The sequence below is a fragment of the Arvicanthis niloticus genome, chromosome 6 (genome assembly GCF_011762505.2).
Source record: "Arvicanthis niloticus isolate mArvNil1 chromosome 6, mArvNil1.pat.X, whole genome shotgun sequence".
Classification (NCBI taxonomy): Eukaryota; Metazoa; Chordata; class Mammalia; order Rodentia; family Muridae; genus Arvicanthis; species Arvicanthis niloticus.
The window spans coordinates 83,394,928-83,416,414 of NC_047663.1; the positions used below are offsets into that span (position 1 = coordinate 83,394,928).

At 43.7% G+C, this 21,487-nt stretch overlaps 1 protein-coding gene across 11 annotated transcripts in view; it reads left to right on the forward strand.

Moving 5' to 3' along the window:
• The window catches only part of Tenm2 (teneurin transmembrane protein 2), a 1,226,193-nt gene that overhangs the window by 787,227 nt on the left and 417,479 nt on the right, over positions 1 to 21,487 (forward strand). Inside the window, exon 1 of one of the 11 annotated variants that reach the window (XM_076937041.1) lies at positions 14,766 to 14,857. The exons of the other annotated variants lie outside the window; for them this stretch is intronic. The gene's annotated coding sequence lies outside the window, so the exon portion shown is untranslated. Of the gene's footprint in view, positions 1 to 14,765; positions 14,858 to 21,487 lie in introns of those variants that run through there. 11 annotated transcript variants of the gene reach the window in all.

Here is a 21,487-nt window from a genome sequence, read left to right on the forward strand (position 1 = left end):
CTACAGATATAAGTTACACTCAATATACGAGCATCATTTAATGCCTTTTAATAACTATACCCCATTATGCAGTCATCTTTCATATCTAGTTTCAAAATGTCTCCATCATATCAGAAAGTCTCACATGTCTGCCCACTTTATTTTCAATCAGCAGGAAAGGAAAGAAAAAAAACCCTCCAAAAATAGCTATTAGGGAATATATATTTTTTTTACTTGAACACCAAGCAAGTCTGGTTTGTAATTTCTTCCTCTAAAAATGTGTTTACATTTATTTGTCTGATGTCTGTGACGATAAAATTGTTGTAGCATAAAAAAAGGAATAGGAAATGGGGGAAGACGGTCTTTGGTAGCTGTGGGTCAGGTTGTTAAGAGTTGCCTATGTCTGAAATGTCATTCTTTCACTTGGAGATGTGGGGAATGGGATGGGTGACAAGAGGGACAAGAATCTACATCTTGGATAAAATCGTCTCAAGTAGTCATAATTATTAACCCTTTAGTTGTCAGGAACTTGGAACCATGATGATACCACTCTCTACCACTTGTTGACTATTTATTCCTTTCCATATACTGTGTGAGCCATGTCTGGCCATGGACTCTCCTCCCTTTATAGATCAGGCAACCGTGGCTTAGTTCAAAGGCTGTGTTTCAAGTTACTGCACAGCAGATGTCAAAGACAAGGACCAGCCAAGGATCTGGGCCACTGCCCCGCCTCTGATCTAAAGGACACATTTTATCACATCTATAGATAAGAAGGTCAAGGCCCAGCCTTCAACAGTCCTCCTGATTGTCAGCAGCCCTGCTTCTATTACTAGAAGAGAAAGCCTGCAAATATATGGCCGTAGGAGAGAAGGCTAAGCCAACATCAGATTTAATAGTCGCCCCAAAATGGTGGGAATAAAAAAAAAAAAAAACAACAACTGAAGGGAAGAATGTTTACAGCTTTGGGAATTTTGAGAGGCAGCCTTTTAAACCCTGCTGGTGTGAGAGGCTGAGGGAGTGGGTGAGCAGGCCTGTGGGCAAGCCACTGCTTGACTGCCTTTGTTGATTCTCCACCAGGGGAATGCACTTGACCAGGGACTGTGGTAATGTTTGCGGAGGCTCTGTGATTTGGCTGCTTGAATAAACTGAGAATAGGTCCTTATTACCAGACAGTTTGGAGGGTGTGAGAGGCGCATTGTCTGAAGTGATCTCTCCTGGCTAGCTCCTTGGGGCAGCACTCATTTGCCACTTAATACATAAATGCTGCCTTGTATTTAGATTACATTTTAGGTTGCCTGTGTTTTATCATCCAGCCCCACCTGTGCTCAAACTTTGGTTAAGCACAACACTCATGGGAGACAAGTACTTACCAGGAGAGCTTCCTGTTCCGTCAAGAAATATTCATACAATAGTCCTCTGCAAAGACTCCCATTCTGTAGTTTTATGAAAATTCCCTCTAATTCTTGGAATGAACTAAATGTCAGGTTTTCTGCTCTTTAAAGCTCTGAATCCAAAAGGGCACACACCCTATTGTCAAGCTGGAGGACTTAGAACCGAGTAAAGTCCAGAAGATTTTATTGACTAAGGGGGGTTGGGGGAAGGGACTAAGCATCAGAATGTCCTTGAAATCAGTGATGACATTATTTACCATGCCCAGTATTAATAGTTGTCAGTAGCTGTACCTAGTGGCTTAGTCTTCAACCACCTTGTGTTTTTCCTTTTTTTTCTTTATTCTGCACATCCACATACTATGGCATGAATTTCCTTAAAGTTCTATGTCCTAAAAGACCAGATTTCTATTTGGTAAGTTGAGGCAGTGGGCATCACACCCACAAGCTGGTTTTGTCTGGCTTCTTCAGAAGTTCGCTCATCTTAGATGTCTGAGGGGAAAACCAATTCCCATATTTTGCAAGTTTACTTTGCTGTACTACAGTGAATAATTGTCCTGAGGGGACGAGATGGCATCAGAGAATATTAATCTTAGATTTTCATTTCCTGTAAAATAACTTTCCACTTATTATATTCAGTGAGAATACTTTGGGTTTCAGGAAATATGCATATTTTATCACAGACAATCCGAAGTGAGCTCTCAAATGCAGCTGAAACTCCAGAGTTAAAAGGTACAGGCAGTTGGGGAGACCAGAAGATGCTACAGTACCCTGAGAAAGGATAGAAGGTAAACAGAGGCAGAACCAAGTTGTCCATAGCATGAACTCACTTTCCAATTGCACATCACTGTCCAATTTTAGACATAGGCCATAATAAAAAATTGTAATAAGAAAATATTAAAAATTAAAGTGGTGGCAGTGATAAGTCAAATCTCAAGTCCAGGCCAGGTCAGATACTTTACATATAAACTCTTTTTGCATCTTTTGCATATACTCCACTCTGAGGACCTGGTTAGGGGGTGTGGCATATCTAAGTGAAAGCACCTCAACTAAGATTAGTTTAAGGAAGAGAACTTAAATACTTTCACAAGGAACTCAAAAGTGGTCCCAGGGTAGCTTCATGCAGACTAGAATTCAAGGGCAGAAACAGGAGCATAAAGCCTCTCTCTTCCCTTGGGCTTTCACTGTGTGGTAGTAGAGATGAGTCACTAGACTTTAGGCTGCAGCCTCTGATGAGCAAGTACAAGCAAACAGAAGATTCTCTTTCTGCACAGCCAGGGAAATTCACAAAAGCAACCCTACTTCTGGCTGTTGACTGCAAAGTCTAAGAGTCTCCTAGACTATATTGCATCTGGTACCATGTGCATTTTGGGGTCTTCAAGCACAGTCTCAGTTTCGAAAACTTAGCAAAATGACTCCTGGAACTCCCTAGAAACTATTATCCTCCAGCTACATTTTGTTAAAGCAAAAGGGTGAATCCTAAAATCAGGCAAGGGAAGACAGCCATATGGCAAAGACCAGGCAAGTTATGAAAGCCAAGCTTCCAGTTTTCCACCCAAACACAGTGCTATCCTATTAACAATTACTGTATCAAGAATGGGGAGCTACCAGCCAGGGTAGCTGCCCCTAGCCTTCTGAGGCTCTAAAGGTTAGTTTGGGGATCAAACATGAAGACAAAATTGACCATTCATGCATCTGGTATTTTGGCACTTTACCCTATCCAATACAACCCAAGGCCCATGAGTGAACCGAGACTTCTAACTGACCCTTTTAACACTCATATCCCTGGAGCTTTGGAATCTAGTCTTGGGATTTATGGGCTAGGACCCATGAATTCCTTCTTCGAAGAATGTTGACCTTTTTTCTCATTTACATATGCAAGTGTTCTGATGAAAGCCCTCCCTACATGGGGCTCATGCGTCTGTCCCTAAGCCAGGTGCTCTGATGTGAAGCTTAACCGTGCTGTCTGGGAAGGCCCACAATCAGACCATTCACCTTGTCCATCACATAGCCTGGGCATTGATGAAGGTATTTCCAGAGGGAAATTTCTGTGTTATCTCATGGAAAGACTACACCGTGCAATGAAACCATCAAATTTCTTCTATTTTCATTTGATGGGATATCATTAACAAGTCCGAGGGAAATGAACTACAGATGACTTGATAAGTGTAATTTTTAAAAATCAGACAGATCCTCTTAAGATATGACATGTGTGACTTAGAGAAGAGGGAGACTAATGGGGAGTTGATGAAGAGGTTCTGTATATGAACACTTAATGCAAATTCCCCACCAGGAGGGAGACGTCTGTCTCATTTCCCTGGAGGAGGGAGTCCCCATGTGAGTTACCTGAGGAGCCTTATCTTCTCCATTCACACCCCACACCAATGGCACCCGAGTGTCTAGAAATGAGGGTGAGGGTCTCACAGTGTTTAAAGATCTCTGGGATTTACTCTTCAAGAGTTTTGACACAAGAGCAACTCCTCAAAAATTTGGCCAGTTTTCAATAGGAACAAATTTTCATAATTGAGGATATATGCCTGTAACACTAGCCGAAAGTGTGGTTCAAGAGCCTCAATGGGATTCCATAAAAAAAAAAAAAATAGATTCTGGAAAATTAGATTCTGATCTTTACTTTGCATTATGTTTGTATTACTATTTGGGTCTTGAGGAAATGGCTTACCTTCTCTAAGGTCCAACTTTTTTATCTGCAGAATGACTGATAACCTGCACAATGTGGAACGTATATATTGTATAATATCTATCACATCATTTATATATTATTTAATGTATATCACATACATTATTTATGCGGGGAGTGGGTACAAGTGCCATGTTGTGCACAGGGAAGCAAGAGGACAATGTGTGTGTCTGTCCTGTCCTTCCACTATGACAGTCCTGGCAATGGTGCTGGAGTCACCATGCTTGGCAGCTAGTACCTTTACACACTGAGCCATCTTACAGCTTCTTGGAAATTTGTTGTGGTGAAATACAACCCTGAGTAGAGAGGCAAGTTGCTTGGAGAATAGATTTTTTTTTTTTTTGAGCAGTGAATTATTCTCCAGGATTCATCCCCATTCATTGAAATGTTATGTTTGTGTTTAGCTTGGGGAATTAAAATTTTTGAGTGAGAGAGAAAATTATTCCAAAGAGACAGAGGGACTGAAATAAAAGCCACTTCAAACCCAAAGAAGAAACTTAACTAGCATGTCTTGGTGTGCAGTGGTGGGACCCTGCCCCCAGTCAACAGAGCATTTTTTTTTTAAAGTAAGCAATTTAGAAAATGAATCTGCTCTACCTTCTGGTAGGAAGATGGGTGCCAAGGTTAGATCTTTAAGGAAATAATCTTATTAGTCCCTCTTATTAAGGAAGCCTCTGTCGCGTGTAGACTTTGAACCTGCCTGATGAAAAGTGGGCCTTGTCAAACAGCTCCCAGCTCCTAGTGAAAAGGTTGAAAGTTGTTGGTTTAGATCGTCCAATCCAAATGCAAACATGTTTCTAAGCTTGTGTTTGCATACTCTGGAAGGAGAAAAAAAAAAGACTTCCTCATTTTCCCTGACTCTGACACTAATGGCATTGCAAGGGGATGGCAGCTCCCACGGAAATTACTAAATCACCCTATTAATGGTGTGCACAGAGAGGCAAGAAGCGAGCACCCAGCACACCTTGAAACGCAAAGCCTCCAGATAGCCATTGTTTGGGTCCTTTTATTTCTCAAACTCTCCATTTTGCCTCTCTTTACAGCTTCTGGCCCTTTAGTTTCTTCTGCCGTTACATCTCCGGACTGACCCCCGTCTGGAAGTTGTAAGGCTGGAATCCTGATGGCTTTCATAGCTGATGTCTGTCTTACAGGATTATTGCTCTCCAGGAATGCTTCACTACATAATCAAGCAGAAGGTCAAGAGAGGTGGAGAGAGAGTGGGAAAAAAACTCTAATTAAATCAGGAAGGGCTGACTTGTGCCCTGAGAAATGCAGGCAGCCTCCAGGAGGGCTTCACTCCTGGATCCAAGTGCAACAATTGGTCCCAGTCAGGGGCCCCGCACTTACAGCAATGGACAACAAAGAAATCGCCATGAAGGAGCTTGATTCTCTGCTTTTACCCTGCGATTAAGGCCCTTCTCAAGTCAGATTAAGGAAAGAGAGTGTAACATAGTTTGATTAGTGTGATGCAAGGCAGAGAGTGAGCTCCTTTCTTGTATTTGCTTTTCTGGGCACTGAGATATGTGGTTTGTGGAGGGCCAGCCTGGGGCGCAGTGTAACCTCAGTGGGAGCCAAGTATGAGGAAATCAAATTTGGAGATGGATGTTGTCGGGAACAGGACTGAGAAGCTCCTTGCCTGTTTGTTTGTTTGTTTGTTTGTTTGTTTGTTTGTCTTTCCTGATGGGTGTCTTCATCAAATACTTGTCCTATAGACTCTTGAGCCCAATTAGGCCCAGTACTGAATAAGGTGTTAATGGTTCAAAAGAGTTATGACCAAAACTCTGAGATTAGTGCAAGAACTCTGCACGGGTGGGTGATAACAAACACAAACAATGAAGAACCTATGTGTGGTCTCTGGCCCAAAGGCTTGAGAAGCATCACCTGATTCCATACAAAGTTTACATCATCACTCATGAAGCTCAAAGCCCAGGATGTACCTTTGATTGCAGAGGAGAGAGAGAATGGGAAGTTTGCTGAAGAAAAGTATGAGAGTAGGATATGGAGGTCATGGACGATTTATACCTATGTCTAAGAAGTAGAGTGAAAGAAATCTGCTTTAGCAAAGCAAAACCCAGAAAAAGAGACTCGGAATGTTGAAATTATCTAGATTTGTAGAATTCGTGCAGTGTGCAGTGCAGCAAAAAGCTGTTGATGGGAACGGGGCAGGAGACAGTGTGATGGAGAAGGAGCTTTTCCCAGTGCATCATGGGACAAGAAGAGAGTTGTTTAAGAGGAATAATGTTCAAATTTCCATCTTGGCAGTATCCTTCTAGGGAATTATCCCTTCTGTCGTTGTTACAAGTTGTTCCTATGACCTCCCTTGAAAACAACCCACTTCCCAAGGGTTGGCACTGACATAGAAGAGCCAACTCTGTTGACCTCTCAGATGTCAGATATCCTGACCTTCTATGTTGTTGTCTTAGAATGGAAAATATAGTGAGTTCTTTATTTATTGGTAAATGTTGCTCGTGGAAGCTTAAAGCCTCTTTATCGGTCTCAAGGTTTCTTAGAAAGATCTCCATTTGTCTAAGCTGCACCCTAAACAAATCCAGCTAGCATCTTTCTATGTCTGTGGGAGAGATGCTAGGCGGTGAGCAACCATTGATTCCTAGCTGTGTCCCTCATGTCTGAGGGAATGTGTGCTGCCTATTTACTGGATAAAGACATCCACCTTTCTAAGTACCACCTACCCTTAATGGCTGAGCAATGTGACCAAGAGACTGGAAAAGTCTGTGAAGGGGGAGGGGCCAGAGGAGAAGCAATGTGTCTATGAACCATAATGCTGTGGCCACCACGCAGATTGGTGGCCAAGTTCCTGAGATTCTTTCCAGTGAGGTTCATCAATTGCAAACAGGTGAGCTAAGTGGGTACCGCAGTAAGATCACCTGTCACTTCTATTCATTTCTTGCTTCAGTGTCCTGATGCCCGAGAAACCCCTTCATGGTTCTGCAACACAGGTGCTGGGAATACAGTGTTTTTGCATGCCAGTTTGTGGACAATGTTGCAAAATTGCATGTTTCTTAAATGTAACCAGAAGCAGTAGAAAATGTTAGTAAACCCAGGTTAATTCTTTGGAAGGTTTTCCATGGAAGAGGAATAGTCTGGGTCTACCCCAGGTTCTGAGAATGGCTTTGGCAACATTGCTGCACATGCTTGTGAACCAGTGCTGAGCACCAAGACCCGCAGATGTGGTAGTAAGAGCACTGGTCTCTTGTGTACAATAGGAGGAGAGAGAAGCCCAGCTGGTAAACTGTGAATAGCATATTCTCTCATTCTCTCTGTCTGCCTCTCTCTGTCTCTCTCTGTCTCTCTCTATGTCTCTCTATCTCTCTGTCTGCCTCTCTCTGTCTCTCTGTCTCTCTCTGTCTCTCTCTATCTCTCTGTCTGCCTCTCTCTGTCTCTCTCTGTCTCTCTATCTCTCTGTCTGCCTCTCTGTCTCTCTGTGTCTCTCTGTGTCTCTCTGTATCTCTCTGTCTGCCTCTCTCTGTCTCTCTGTGTCTCTCTCTGTCTCTCTGTCTTTCTCATCTTTCTCTCTCTCTCTCTCTCTCTCTCTCTCTCTCTCTCTCTCTCTCACACACACACACACACACACACACACAAACCAGAAGATACTACACCACACAGCAAACCTTCTGTGCAGAGTACCCCAGGGACTCGAGGCCTTCACCTTCCGCCTCAGTCTGCTGACCACCTCCCACCTCTCGCTGCATCTGATTTCCCGCACATCACAGATTTCTCAGGAACAAGGCCTGGCCCCTTGGTCATTTCAAGCTTGTTGAGCCTTCATAAGTCCTAACCACATACCAGCTTTCTAAATTGAGAAGGTGATGAATTTTTAAATTCCCGAACCTGCTCTGTAATAATCTTTGCTCCATCCCACACATTGCAATGCAGGAAGGCAACAGATGTGTTTTCTTCTGACTCCGAGAACATGAAATATTGATAGGGAGCAGAGCATGGGCTTGGTATTGAGACTCATCCACAATGAAAGGTAGCAGTTCTCACCCGGCCTTCAAATTCTGTGCTCTCTTCCTCCGATGCTTAGGACCTGAAGAAAGTGTCCCAAACCTGTGATACCCAAGTCTAATTCCATGAATTCTCTAAAGAGCCGTGCAGTGAAATCTGTCTAAAAAGGTCTTTATCAGTCTCTGGGGACCAATCGCTAATGCAGCTAATACACATTTGATCTATACAGATGATTTTCCCTTTGTCCCCCAAGGGAATCTTGGCAAACACTGGGTTTACACGGTGCCAAACCCGAGTTGCCCGTTAGAAAATAAATAGCATTTTAACACATTCAAGCATCGGTCCCCAGGATGAAAAGCAGCGTGGGGAATCTTCTCTGGGCTTTCTAGCTTGGCTATAGGACATAATGAAAACTTCATTTTTTAAAGTATTTCTTTTCCTGGTGACAGTTTGCTCAGAGGCACAGCATTCTGAAGGGGAAAAGGCACGAAGTAATGCTGTCATATTTTTAATGCAGTAAAGAAAATAAATGATGATATTTCATCCAGAATAATATTTCTAACACATGTACAACTGGATACCAATGTGTGGAAACGCATATGAGACTTTCTTTACAGGCTTTGATGTCCATTAAATTTGTAGCATTTATTTTCATTCATAATGGAAAAACACACGTAGAGATGTTTATATGTAGTTATATATAACTGGCACAGTTGTAATTTTGCTGATATGATTAGCTACCACGAGACTAACCTGGGAAGCATTAAGTCCTGTTGATAGAAAGTTAGGTAAACAAACAGATATTAATATGGAATGCAGCTTCAGCAGGGGCAGGACCGATTAGCTGGAACAGCAAAGGTGGTAGAAAATGAGTAAGCTTTGAAAATGCTGATGATCTCCCACCTATTCAGAGAGCAGAGAGGGGTCAGAGGCAGCCCTGCCTGCCCGCCAGTGCCGACAGCTTTACACCTGTCTCCCCAATATGTCTGCCTGCAGATGCCAACAGCAGTGGATTCCCTACGGGCCCTGCACGCATCCCAAGAGCGTGCAGTCTTGGAGTCCTGCTCTCTTCATACTTTTTAAGGAGGGAATTTTCACACCTCTGTGGTGCCTCCTCCAGAGATGTGGCAGAAAAAGATCTTTTGCAGGCCGCTCAGAGGACATGATGCTCACAGGGGATTTTCCCAACGAGTGCTCGGGACTTTTCTCTGCAAGGGAATGGTTTGAATGTGTCTTGTGATATGTATGCACCCATGATGGGAGGTGGTAGAAAGCCCTGGCTTCTGTCTTGAGTATAGTCCCAGAGTGACATAAGAAGACACACGTTTAAAGAGTAACGTGAGCTGGCATGCTGTTCCTCTCCCAGTACAGAGGAGAAACAGAGACCTGCAGCTGGCAGGTGTGGGCCTGATCTTGCCTCTTTCATTCTAGTCATTCTTCCCTACTCAGAACCAATGCAGACTCCTCTGGGGGTGCCTCTTTTGCAGATCTGGCTCATAACAGGTCTGTCAGTCCTTCAGAACCTTCTGTGGTATAGTGCCCAGACGTAGACATCTTCCTCGCAACTGTAAGTTATCAAGGATGGACCGTGATCTATTTCCATGGACAAAGAATGGAAAAGTAGAAGAGCGGCCAGTGTCAAAACAGTTGAAATGATAGAAAATGATGGATCTGTATGGAGAAAGAAACGTCTACACTGATTCCTCTTCCTAGCCCTGCCACGGCATTAGGGCATCCCTTGCTTTTGCTTATTTGTGGATTTCATCAATACTAAGAGCAGTTTGGACTAAATAAGCATATAAGTCCCATTGAGACTCTTTTTTTAAAAAAATTCTTTCATGTTTGCTTGCCTTTATATGTTCATGCTGGATGTCCTCGTAGGCCTGAAGGGGTCATCAGATCCCCAGGGGCCAGAGTTACAGATGGTTGCTAGCTGCCATGCAGGTGCTAGGAATTGAACCCTGATCCTCCGGAAGAGCAGCCAGTGCTCTTAACAACTGAGCCATCTCTTCTAGGCCCCAATATTGTTTTATAACTTAAATGCAAAGTGCTTCAGAGGGATAGAATTGGAAATTAGCTGCGAAAGCCACAGGGAAACCGTTCCTTCCCAGATGATTCATTCTGGCACAGGATGGCAGAACCACTGTCATCACAAAGGACTAAGAGAAGGTTGAAAGAAGACAGCTTCTCTGGAGTGGGGAGAGGGGGACCACATCATGGAAAGTGTGAAGCCACAGTCTACTCCACCCCTGGAGTCTCTCTTTGGACTTTTTAACCAAGAGTCCTTTGCTTTCTTGCCCAGTCGCAATATAGAATATTACAGAATCAACCACATTCTGGAGTCAGCTTGTATGGACAAGAAAGGTGCTCTGAGTCCTTCCTTTAAACAGCTTACCTTGAACTTTGGGGAATGCCGATGCCAGCTTTTCCTTTGCTTCATTTAAGGAAGCTATTCAGAGGAGGATGATCTTACTTCTCAATCTTTCTGTCATCTTAATTTTTTTTTTTAAGCCATTCATTTAAAGACTGTCTTTGGAGACTGTTCTGTCCTTAAGGAAACAGGAACTAGGTGCCCCAAGCGTTTTCTAGTCATCCTGGAGGCAATGACAAGGTTCTCCCCTCTGCTGCCAGGAAGCACACCTGCGCCTCAGTTGTACACATTTAACAACAGTCATAATTAAAGCTTGAGACTGAGCTCCCGTGCAGAAAAAACAAAACAAAACAAACAACAACAATAACAACAACAACAACAAAAAACCAGATTTTTAAAGACCACTAAGAATGTGTCCTTGTAAATTTCCAGAGACAGAGAAAGGTCTGTGTCTTAGGAATATAACATCTGTTCTAAGCATGCACATGATAAAGCTTCAGATGTCCCCAGGAAGTTAGGCTCACCCTCCCTTGATGAAGTACAGCCTGCGAGCGAAGACATGCTCCACTTAACGCTGACTGATTTGGGATACAGCTCCACGGTGGTACCTCCTAAATAAGGGGAAAATAAGGGAAATGTTAGCTTAATGGAGCAAAATCATGAGTCGTATTAGAAAGCAATTAGCTGTGATCTGTGGAGTAAATAAAGCAGGACCATGTTACAACTTGATCTGGCTGATGTGTTTGGGAAGGACTAGTAATTCATGTTTCAACTGGAGAAATAGCTTCAGCGGATGATGCAACAGACCACATTTTTTGTTGTTGTTGTTGTTGTTCAAGTGTCTTGACAAGGGGTGAGAAAGAAGGAGCTTCTTAACCCACTCCCTCCCTCCCCAAAGGAATGGCTCTTAATGTTTCAGCAGTTCAGGTGTTCAGAGGTAGAAATGGTCGGGTGTTTCCTTGCTGGGAAGATGCTGTGGGATGCGCCCCCATGAAGATTTGCAATATTGATGGCCTTTGTTTGCATAAGCACAAAGCACCAAGTGATTAACACCTCAACTAGCTGTGTATTCAAGACCTCTTATGTTTGTTTATCCAGGAGAGGGTGTGGTTATCTGCTAACTCCCACAGTAGTAAAGAGACACCTCAATGAAGCTCTTTGCATTCCTCAGAGATGTTAGTAAGTTATGTATACTGCGTTGGGATGCAGCTCAGTGGCAGAAGGTTTGTCTAGAACATGTGGGGCCATAGGTTTGATCGCCAGTGGTGTAGACATTAAGATGTTAAAGCAAACAAGAAAAAAATAGATAAATGATAAATAGATGGATGGATGGATTATGCAACATACACTGTAGAATGTTGTTTATGGAGAACCTTATGAAATCAGAAATTAAGTCAGGCATAGTTGTACATGTAATCTTAGTACTCAGGTGGCAGAGGTACAAAAATCATGAGTTTGAGGCCAGCCTGGGCTACATAGTGAGTTCCAAGGCAGCCTTAGCACCATGAGATGCATAGTAATACCCTGTCTCTAAAGAAAAATCAAGCAACATTCTCTTTAAAAATTATGTTTTGCAGGAAATCAAGTACTGGTCACAGGAGCATAGTATTTAAAGAGAGATACTGGACTGAACAGAAGCACTTGCTGGGCAGTGATAGGAGAATTGGACTGAAAATCTTATTGGTTGCTCCCCAAGCCTTGTAGGAGACAGCAGAGCTAGTGGAGACCTGAGCTAATGGCATGGAAATGACCGAGTCTAGCCATCTTTTCCCTTCTTTGTGCTATTTTTGCATCAGATAGGAAAGTCTGAACCTTGCTTCTCTACAGCAAGGTAGAAGGGGTATACAGGAAAGGAAGAAGGTCCCAAAAAGATGGGGATTCCTGGTCCCTTTTATCTTCCCATGTCAAGAAGAGAGCTGACTTGTTCTGGATATCAAAACTCCAAAATTATTTTCACTTACAGTTTAATCAACAGAAAGGCATCCAGTTGTTTTTAAAAAACATGTAATCTTCTTGTAAGAAAATACTTGTTGCGTAATAAACGTCTTAATTCTTCCTGCTTTTATTTCCTCCTTAGTGCTGACTGAGACCTCTCATCTGAGGTCTCATCTGAAGGCTTACTGTAGGCAAATGATGGTTCTCAGGAGGTTTTTTAGGCTCACAGGGTGCCAGAGTCATAGCAAAGCGTTTCATTTTCTCACCGAATTCTCAAAAGCCTATGAACAGAGTCATAAAGATGCTTGCCGCCAAGCCTGACCACCTGAGTTTGATCCCTAGACTGGGAGGAAAGGGCTGGAAGCCACACATTGTCCTTTGCCTATCTGTGCACTGTGCCACATATGTGTGAGAGCACACACCCATTAATAAATAAGTTTCCAGATGAGACAACTAAGGCACAAGGAAGATGGTCAAAGAAAACAGAGTTAGCAGATACCTGGCAGATCTTAGGCCTTCTTATATTGCGGCACTTGAGGGCAGTAGATAGGTCCTCCGGTAGGACCCTTGGCATAAATTTTAGCCTGGGGTTAGCTTCAAAGTTAATTACGGCTTAGTTACTAAAGAAATAAATAATAGTGTAGAATAATCTTGTTCCTAAGAAACTGCCTTGGTCCTGATTGCTTTCGTTAGTTGCTTCTGGAACTAGAAAAATCAAGAAAAATTACAACATGGTTGGTGTTTTAGAAAAGATGAGAGCAACTTCTCCAAGCTAAGAAAACAGTTGCACCCACACGTAGCCAAGGCTCTACTTAGGGAAAGACAAGTAGGCTGGATCATCCATTCCAACATACTGCTGGGAGCCATCTTCAGGGAAATCTGCATCCCTCATTCTTCTGCTGATCTGATCTCTGAGTATCTGGTTGTTTTGTGCCTGTTGTGGGGATGGGCATGGTGTGTGCTTTTCCTGTGAGGCTGCCTTCCATGTGCTTATTGTTAAGGGAACCCTGCTGCCTCCTGTTCAGGAACATATTTCCCGTTGCTTTGCTACTGTGTGCATCAAAGCTGGGCTTGCCAGTCTGAGCTTGCTCTACTGACCTCCACTCTGTCCTCTAGTCACTGCTTCCATTTTAAGACAACTTTCCACCCAAGACAGCTGATTTGGAAGGAAACAAGTCATCAGAAGTGGCAATCATTCATATATATGAATATATATATATATAAAATCAACATTCAAGGGTAGCCTTTTTGTGTTCTCAGATGAGACAACTGACTCTCCCCAAGCTGACTTCTTGCTCAGATGAGCTGACTTAACTGTGAGGTTCTGCCAAAGGTTGTTTCAGTAAGCAGTGCCTGGGGCTTTTGCAAAGTGAAGTCACCTCTGTCTTCCAAGCAGGGACTGTCCAGCTAGACACGGGGAAAATTTCATTGCTGTCTCATTACCCCTCTGAAGGAGGAAGTTCCTGTCATCACACTGCCTTCGTCAAGCCAGTGTGGAGTTCATTTTGCCCGTGGCTAATATACCAAGCTAGCCCATGATGTAGGATTGAGCTGTAACAAGAAGCGAATTGTTCGTTTTCCTGAAGAGGAGACATGGGGACCGCGAGTCATTTCTCTACTTGGCCAAATCTCTGGTCTTCCTGTCTAGGACTATGACTTCAATGGGGCACCAAGGAGCTTTTGTTGAGTGAGCGTGATTGCTCTCCATCCAGCTTGGAAGGTTAGTTGTGCTGTCAGTATCCCTGACTCCCCTTAACAGCCCATTCTGAATCAATCTTCCATGAATTTGTTCGAATGTTTTTTGTAGTGCCATACACTGCATTCCCATGTCTCTGCCCCTAACCCTGGGAGGCCACTTGAAAGAGGCTTCACCTCAACATCACCTGCCCTTTCCTCTCAGGAGTGTCTTCTGCTCACTCCATGATCATAACCTTTCCCCCCACACTCGTCTGCCGTAGTGACCATATTTCAGCCTTCTCTTGGCTCCTAATAGATGAGTTGGGACACGTCTCAAAGCGCTTTTGTTTGCTCTGAAAGAGGTTGAATCGGGGAAGGGATGGGGGGGGGGAATATATGTGGGAACAATTTAATTGTATCCACGAGGATTCTTAGTAATCAGGATGCCAGTGTGTGTTTTCCAGAGCCTAAAGCTGACATAAATAATGTAGCGTACCCCGCTTTGTGCAGGCTTGCCGAGGAATGCTGATAGAGAAGAAGCCAAAGTGGGAGCTGAAACGCCCGGCTCCCAGCACAGCCTTTAAAATCCTTTTATGGAGTAGTACTTTTGAAAGTGCAGCCAGGACCTTGGTGAGCTATATCTGCCAGGGAGAGGCCAACAGGAGGAACTTTGGAGGAGACTGCCTTGCTTGCTTTTTTTTTTTTTCTTTTCTTTTTTTTATTTGGAGGATGAGAATCTGGTGCAGCATGCATGTGTGGTCTCAGCTAACGATTGGTTGATTTCATTTCATGTTCCCAATCCCAGAAGGACTGGGACAACTCTGTCAAGGCCCTGGGAGCCTGGTAAGTGTACAGCTGTTGCTAACAAGATCTGACTGGCCTCTCAAACATAGTTAAAAGCATCATGCTAGCCTTTTAGAGTCGCTTGCCTTAATGGTAAGAGCAAATGAGCTTTGTGGGACGGCTAACCCCAAATGAAGTCCTGCAGCTTAAGCGCATTACAGGCAAAGTATGCGTTGGGGATAGTATGAGGGACCACAAACGCCTCTGTGCCTTTGCAGGAGGGGATCAAATGTGCTTTTACGTGGAATTTTTACAGTAGTTGTGCCAAGCCAAATATACAATTGAAGCATCATCCTAATTTTGATTCAAACTGTAACATGCATAGTCCCGGTTACACATCATAGGTGGACACGAAGGCAGAGCCGGGGAGCAGGAAGTTAGGCAAAGAGGATGTTCAAAGCATCTCCCACTCTTTTTGTGGTGTTAAGGGATAGACTTTGGGTATTCCATTAAAAAATAGCGATTTCTTTGCTTATTCTCTGGTGGTTAAAAAAAAAAAAAAGAAGAAGAGGACCTCAGGGAACATTTGTTTTGTTCTGTTTTGTTTTCCTTTTGATTAAGGCATTTGGGGTCTAAAAGAGAAGATTAAAGCAGGATCCGTTTAATTTATTTAGTTTGCCTCACAGACATGAAGCTTCAGAATGGTAAGTGTCAATTATATTCCTACTGGTTTGGATAACTAGTTGGGGAGACAATTCTCACCAGGCAAGACATACCTATCAAACTGGGACCTATCCGAAAGCTTTTGAGCAGTTCCAGGAGCTGTGGAGGAGATGAGTTCACCACTGAACAGCTTGAGCTTTGGAGACTTTGAATAAGTTGCCCTTTGGGAATGGAATGGGTGGTCAGTCCCTCTCTTAGCTGTCAGTGCTGTGATAATTGCGGGACTTTATTTAGAAACCAGTAATGACCCACTAAAATTCACATGGAAAAAAAAAACAGATATATATGGGATCTGCCAGTTTCATTTTGAGGACAGAGCTATCTTTCCATTTTGATTTGCTACACAGTTGTTGATGTTTTCACTTAAAACACATCACCAAAGTGTATTTTGTATGGTAGTATTTGGACATGTTACAAGAAGCGCCGGTAACAATGTCACCGTACTGATGGGAAAGGAGCACATTTTGGTGTGAGCTTCCTTCTTCCCTCTCTGGTTGCAGGCTCTGTGTTTCTGCTTTTCTACCACAATTTGCATTCCTTCCTTGTCCAAGCCCTCACGCTCCCCCTTTGCAGAAGCTTGCCCAAGTCCTACCTGTGCTCTGATTTGATTTTAATTTCCCCTGCCACTGTCTATCTTCCTGAGTAAGGACTCAGGAAGGCTTTAAACTGGGTGAGATTTAGTCTCCCTCTTAGTTTGTACAGTTTTCAGCCAGCAGTCCTCTTCCTGCAAACGAGCATGCCCATCTGCAAAATGGGCTTCGGATCTCACTCAAGTTTGCGCACCTCTGTTCCTGAGAAACCTCTCAGTGGCAGTTGCAAATGTTTGAAAGGGGACAGACGAGACAGGCTTAGTGAAGGGGCTGTCTGCGAGCTGTTTTCTGTAGGGCTAGGTTTAGACATGTTTTCAAACCCTCCCTAAATTGTGTTGCTTGGTGGTTTGTATTTGTGGGTACACGCAAAGAAAAGTGTCTTTCAACTGCAGAGGGAAATGCAATCCTGGTAATAAACAAACTTCCATTTGTATAACCTGAAAAGTGACCTGAAGGAATGGGAAGAATTGATGGAAGCCTGTGCTTCTCGGGTCCAAAGTCACAGCTTCATGTTTAATTTAACAAAACATTAAACATTTCATGTTTAATTTAATGAAACATTAGAGCACCAGGATTCGTCACCTTCATGACAGAGTGTCAGAACTGGGGGATAGTTTCAGAATATATGTTCTTCCTCCTGAATTCACATGCGACACTGACAATGTCTTGTAGCTTAAACCCCCCCCCCTCTTTCTCTCTCTCTCTGAATCTTTTTTTCCTCTTTTATTTTCCTCCCTGTGATAAAAGAAAGAAAAACACAAAGCAAGGAAACCAACAAAAACAAGAAGGCATTAGGCATGCACTACTAGTCTAGCTAATTTTAGGGGGCTATTAGCAAGCATTTAGGCAAATCTATTAACATTTAGCATCAGCACAAATGCAATTGCATTTCTCCTTTTTTCTGTTTCTGACAAAATAAGCGAGCACTGGGGTCTCCGGGACAAGGCAAGAACGGGTGTCGGCACCATTTGTTAGGTAGTAAACTTTTCATTAAACCACTTGGGTTTTGTAATGAACTCTGTAAAGGAGGCTGGAGGAGATCTGAAGGGGAAAAGTTAAGTCAATGTATCCATTTGATAAAGATTATTTAGCAATGGATGAGATGCCACCCTTTGTCCCGCACTGATTGCCAGATACTCTTCTTAATGGGAAGTGTGGTCTGAGGTGACAGTGTCATCTTGCCTTTGGCTTGTGATAGAAAGTTTCCCATTCAAAGTTCGAAGACAGAGATCCCCTACCTCTGCCTCTATACATTTTTCAGAAAGATGAAGTTTTTATTTTAAACCAATGCTTAAAATGTTTGGCTCCTTTAACTGGAAAACAGTAAGTATGTTTGAGCAATGCAGGTACATATTAGTTCATAAAACATGTGTTGTACATGTATATATTTATACATACATACATACACATACAACATATGGGCATATGACACCCCCATCCCATCCTATAATCCACTTTGAGTGTTCCCCATGCCTTTCTAGAATATTGGCTTATATAAGCACAGTATGCTGTGGAAGGTGTCAGAGCTGTGAGTCTCTCCCCATGTTATTATACACTCATCCTGAGCATACAGCCTCCTGATATACCTTAAAGTGGCTGCAACCAGATGATTCAGAGAGAGAGAGAGAGAGAGAGAGAGAGAGAGAGAGAGAGAGAGACAGACAGTCAGACAGACAGACAGACAGACATGTCATGTCTGCTTAACTCAAAGGCACACAGGGGAAGAGAAAAATCATCTGATAGTTACTGACCTGAAGAATAAGTGGTTTGTTTGGTTCTTTTGTTTTGTTTTGTTTTTTGGTTGTTTGGGTTTTTTTTTTTTAACTCTTAAAATGTTTCTTTTAAGCCCACCCTGCATAGTCACAGATGGGTCATTTAGTTGAATACTTATTTATAGCGTCTATATGTTCTATCCTGAAGGAGAAATACTGAAGATTACCGAGAGCCCCGGGTTGTTGTTGTTGTTGTTGGGGGTGGGGGGCTGTAAAATTCCTACTCATAGGCACCCATCCCGACCAAATTTTCAGAGTGATGGCGGGCACCCAACATCTAGCCTGCTACTGTCCAGTTTACCTGCAGCAGTCTGTGTGGCATTCCCCTACTTCCGTACTCAGTTACAGGCACAATGAAACTTACCCAGTGCTGTTTCAGCTATGCTCACACACTCTTATGCCCTCCTCTGTGACCACCATCCTGATCTGCAGGACTCACAGAGGCAGCCAAGGTTACCAGGAGCCCTGCTTTATTTCCGATACCCCAATGCTCCTGGCATCCTGCCATGCTTCTGAGAGAAATGGTGGGGACGGTCCTACTCAGAGGTGGTTCCCGCTCTAATGGGGGAAGATTTGTTAACAGAAATGCAGTGATATACTTTCCTCAGCTAAGAAACAAAAACCTCTGTGGCCACAGAGATCCCATGTGTGTGTATGGAGGGATGGGGGGGGGGGGGGCATGAGCTTCCTGACCTTCCAGAGAAGTCAGAGGAAGTGTCAGAGAGGTCACCATCAGGAGAAGTGGACTGGAGGTATTATGGAAGCTGTAGAAATAACTTCCCAGGCTCAATACACTGTGGACACTCAGCAGTTCAAGAGGCTTCCGGTATTGAGTGTGGTCCTGCTGGCACCCTAGAAGGTAAAAGGAATATTAGAACAGCGAGCAAAGCTCACTCACAGTGAATGGCTTTCTGTACCATCGAGTCTTGGTCGTCATCAAACTTGGAGGTCTGCACAAGCTGTAGATCAAGGCGGGATGCAAAGGGAGTGTTAAGCATGTCAGAACATGGGGCAGATGGGCATGGGTACAGGAAAGCTACCCGCGAATTCCACAACCTCTTCAATGTTTTTTTTTAAAAAAAAACGTTAAAAATACGCTGATTACCTCTAACCACATCTGCACATCCCAGATGGAGTCCAGGGCTGCCGGGCCAGCACAGCACAGGTGGAACCTGGGGTCGGGCTGCTGGGTTGCAGCCTGTGCCCAGAGGCAGCAGGATGCCTAAGGGTGTGCTTCGCTCTCACTTGCTCTGACTTACGGTGCATCCAAAGCACTTTTAGTGAAGAGTACCTCTGCAGGACCATTTTCTGATGTCCGTACTAAGCAAGCTGGATGGGAGGGGAGTAAATGTGGATGTGCGCATTTCAGTCTGGGTTTGTATTCCTATAAGGATGGCTTGAATTCCTATAAGGAAGTTGAATTCCTCCACGAGGCAAAGCTGCTTTAGGTGAAATCCAGCATACACAGGATGAGCTGGGCATGCTGGCTCAAGCTCACAATCCCAGCACTCAGGAAGCCCAAGCAAGAATTTCATGGTTTGAGGCCAACCTGGGCTATATAACTGAATTCAAGGCCAGCCTTGACCTCAGTATAAACATGTGATTCTGCATCAGAAATTCTGTAGGTTGGACTACTGCTTCTGTAGATGAAGACTGGAGGTCCATATTACTGAGCATGCCGTAGCCTTTGTGTGTGACCCATGGAATACATGGGTTTTGGCCGAGGGTGGTCCTGGAGGGTTTTGTTTTTATAATTTTTGAATCTGCAATTTAAGTTTTGGTCACATGGTGGTGGCAGAGTTGTGGCACTTGAGTGAGAAGCTTCTAGCTGGTTTTAGTCACATATTTTGAGAGACCAGCCTGCTCAGGTGGTTGTCTGGAATGGTAGAGGGAGTAGGGGTGCTTGAACATGATGTGGTGCTGGCTTTGCTTTTAACTTTCCGTGCCTAGACTCGTCTGCCCTATTAGACCTTCTCTGGACCCAGGTGGAGAGGACTGTGAGTCACACCTCCTGCTAGAGTGGTGGAAGAAACTGCATGCATTCACCTACAGGCTCTGCCTTCTGAGCCTGTCAGGAATCCCTGAGTGGTACATCAGGTTCCTGTGGGAGAACTAGGCTTCCCCACAGTGTCCTCACTGGCCTGGAGTGAGAGACTGTTGGGCCATCATTGCCTGTGTGGAAGGGAAGAAGTGATCCTTTGCAAAATGAATGAGGGAGCTACACTCTGTAAGAATAGTTAGTGGTGTGTGTGTGTGTGTGTGTGTGTGTGTGTGTGTCTGTGTCTGAGTGTGTGTGTGTGTCTGTCTGTCTGTGTGTCTGTCAGAGAGAGAGGGGGGAGGAGTAAAAAACAGTATAACACTCAGTTTGCTCATTCAGAAAAGTGCTTACCTCACAAGTATGTGGTGCTGAGTCCAAATTCCCCAGAGCCAACACAAAAAACTGGGAGTATTGTCCACCTTATTCTTGTAATCCAGACAATGGTACTACAGGGGGTAGAGCCGAGCAGCTCCGCTGCCCATTAGTCTTCCCACTTGGCAAAGTTCCAGTTCAGTAGCTGGCCCTGTCTCAAAGAAAAGGATGAGGGCTCCAGAGGAATAACATCTGCGTTTATTTTCTAAACCTCCACCCACACAAACACATATAGGTGTGTGCACCTGCATATGATGCACACACATGCACACAGGGGAAAAAATACATCACCTGTCACCCAAGTGTCAGTAATTTCCCACTCATTGCTGCAAAGCATACATCTGTCAGGCTCACACCTCAGCTCCTAACACACCTCTCCTTTGTACAGAAAGGAACTGAAATCCACAGTTGGGTCTGCATGGGTTGAAGAATGTTGAAGACAGTTCAGTGTCTAATAGATTAACATTTTCTCTGTCACACACACACACAGACACACACACACTCATAACTCACACACACAGACACACACACTCATAACTCACACACACACTCATAACTCACACACACACACTCATAACTCACACACACACACATGCAGACATGCACACACAGATTCTGTCACACATACACACAGAGAAAGGAACACAGGAACACACAGTTCCTGAGCCAGGAGCATGGGCAAAACAATCTTCATAGAAAGTTTGGGTGGGGAAAGAAGAAGAGTTTCACATGGCAACAATAAAAAAAAAAAAAAAAAAAAAAAAAAAAAAAAAAAAAAAAAAAAAAAAAAAAAAAGGAGCTTTAAATGGATATGGAGCATGCATCTTAATCTTTCCCTGGCTCCATCCCAGCCATGCCGGCTCTAGCTTCTGACTACGTCTTTAGTTTAGTTTGGTTTGGTTTGGTTTGGTTTGGTTTGGTTTGGTTTGGTTTGGTTTGGTTTGGTTTGGTTTGGTTTGGTTTAGTTTAGTTTAGTTTAGAGACAGAGTTTCTCTGTGTGGCCTTGGCTGTGTTGGAACTCACTTTGTAGACCAGGGTAGCTTTGAACTCAGAGATCCTCCTGCCTCTGACTCCTGAGTGCTGAAACTAAAAGCATACACCACCACATCCCAGCTTCCTTACGACATCTTTAATTTTTATCCAGAAACACAAGGGCATCTCACCGTGCATATACAGAGCAGCTCAGCACTCTGGG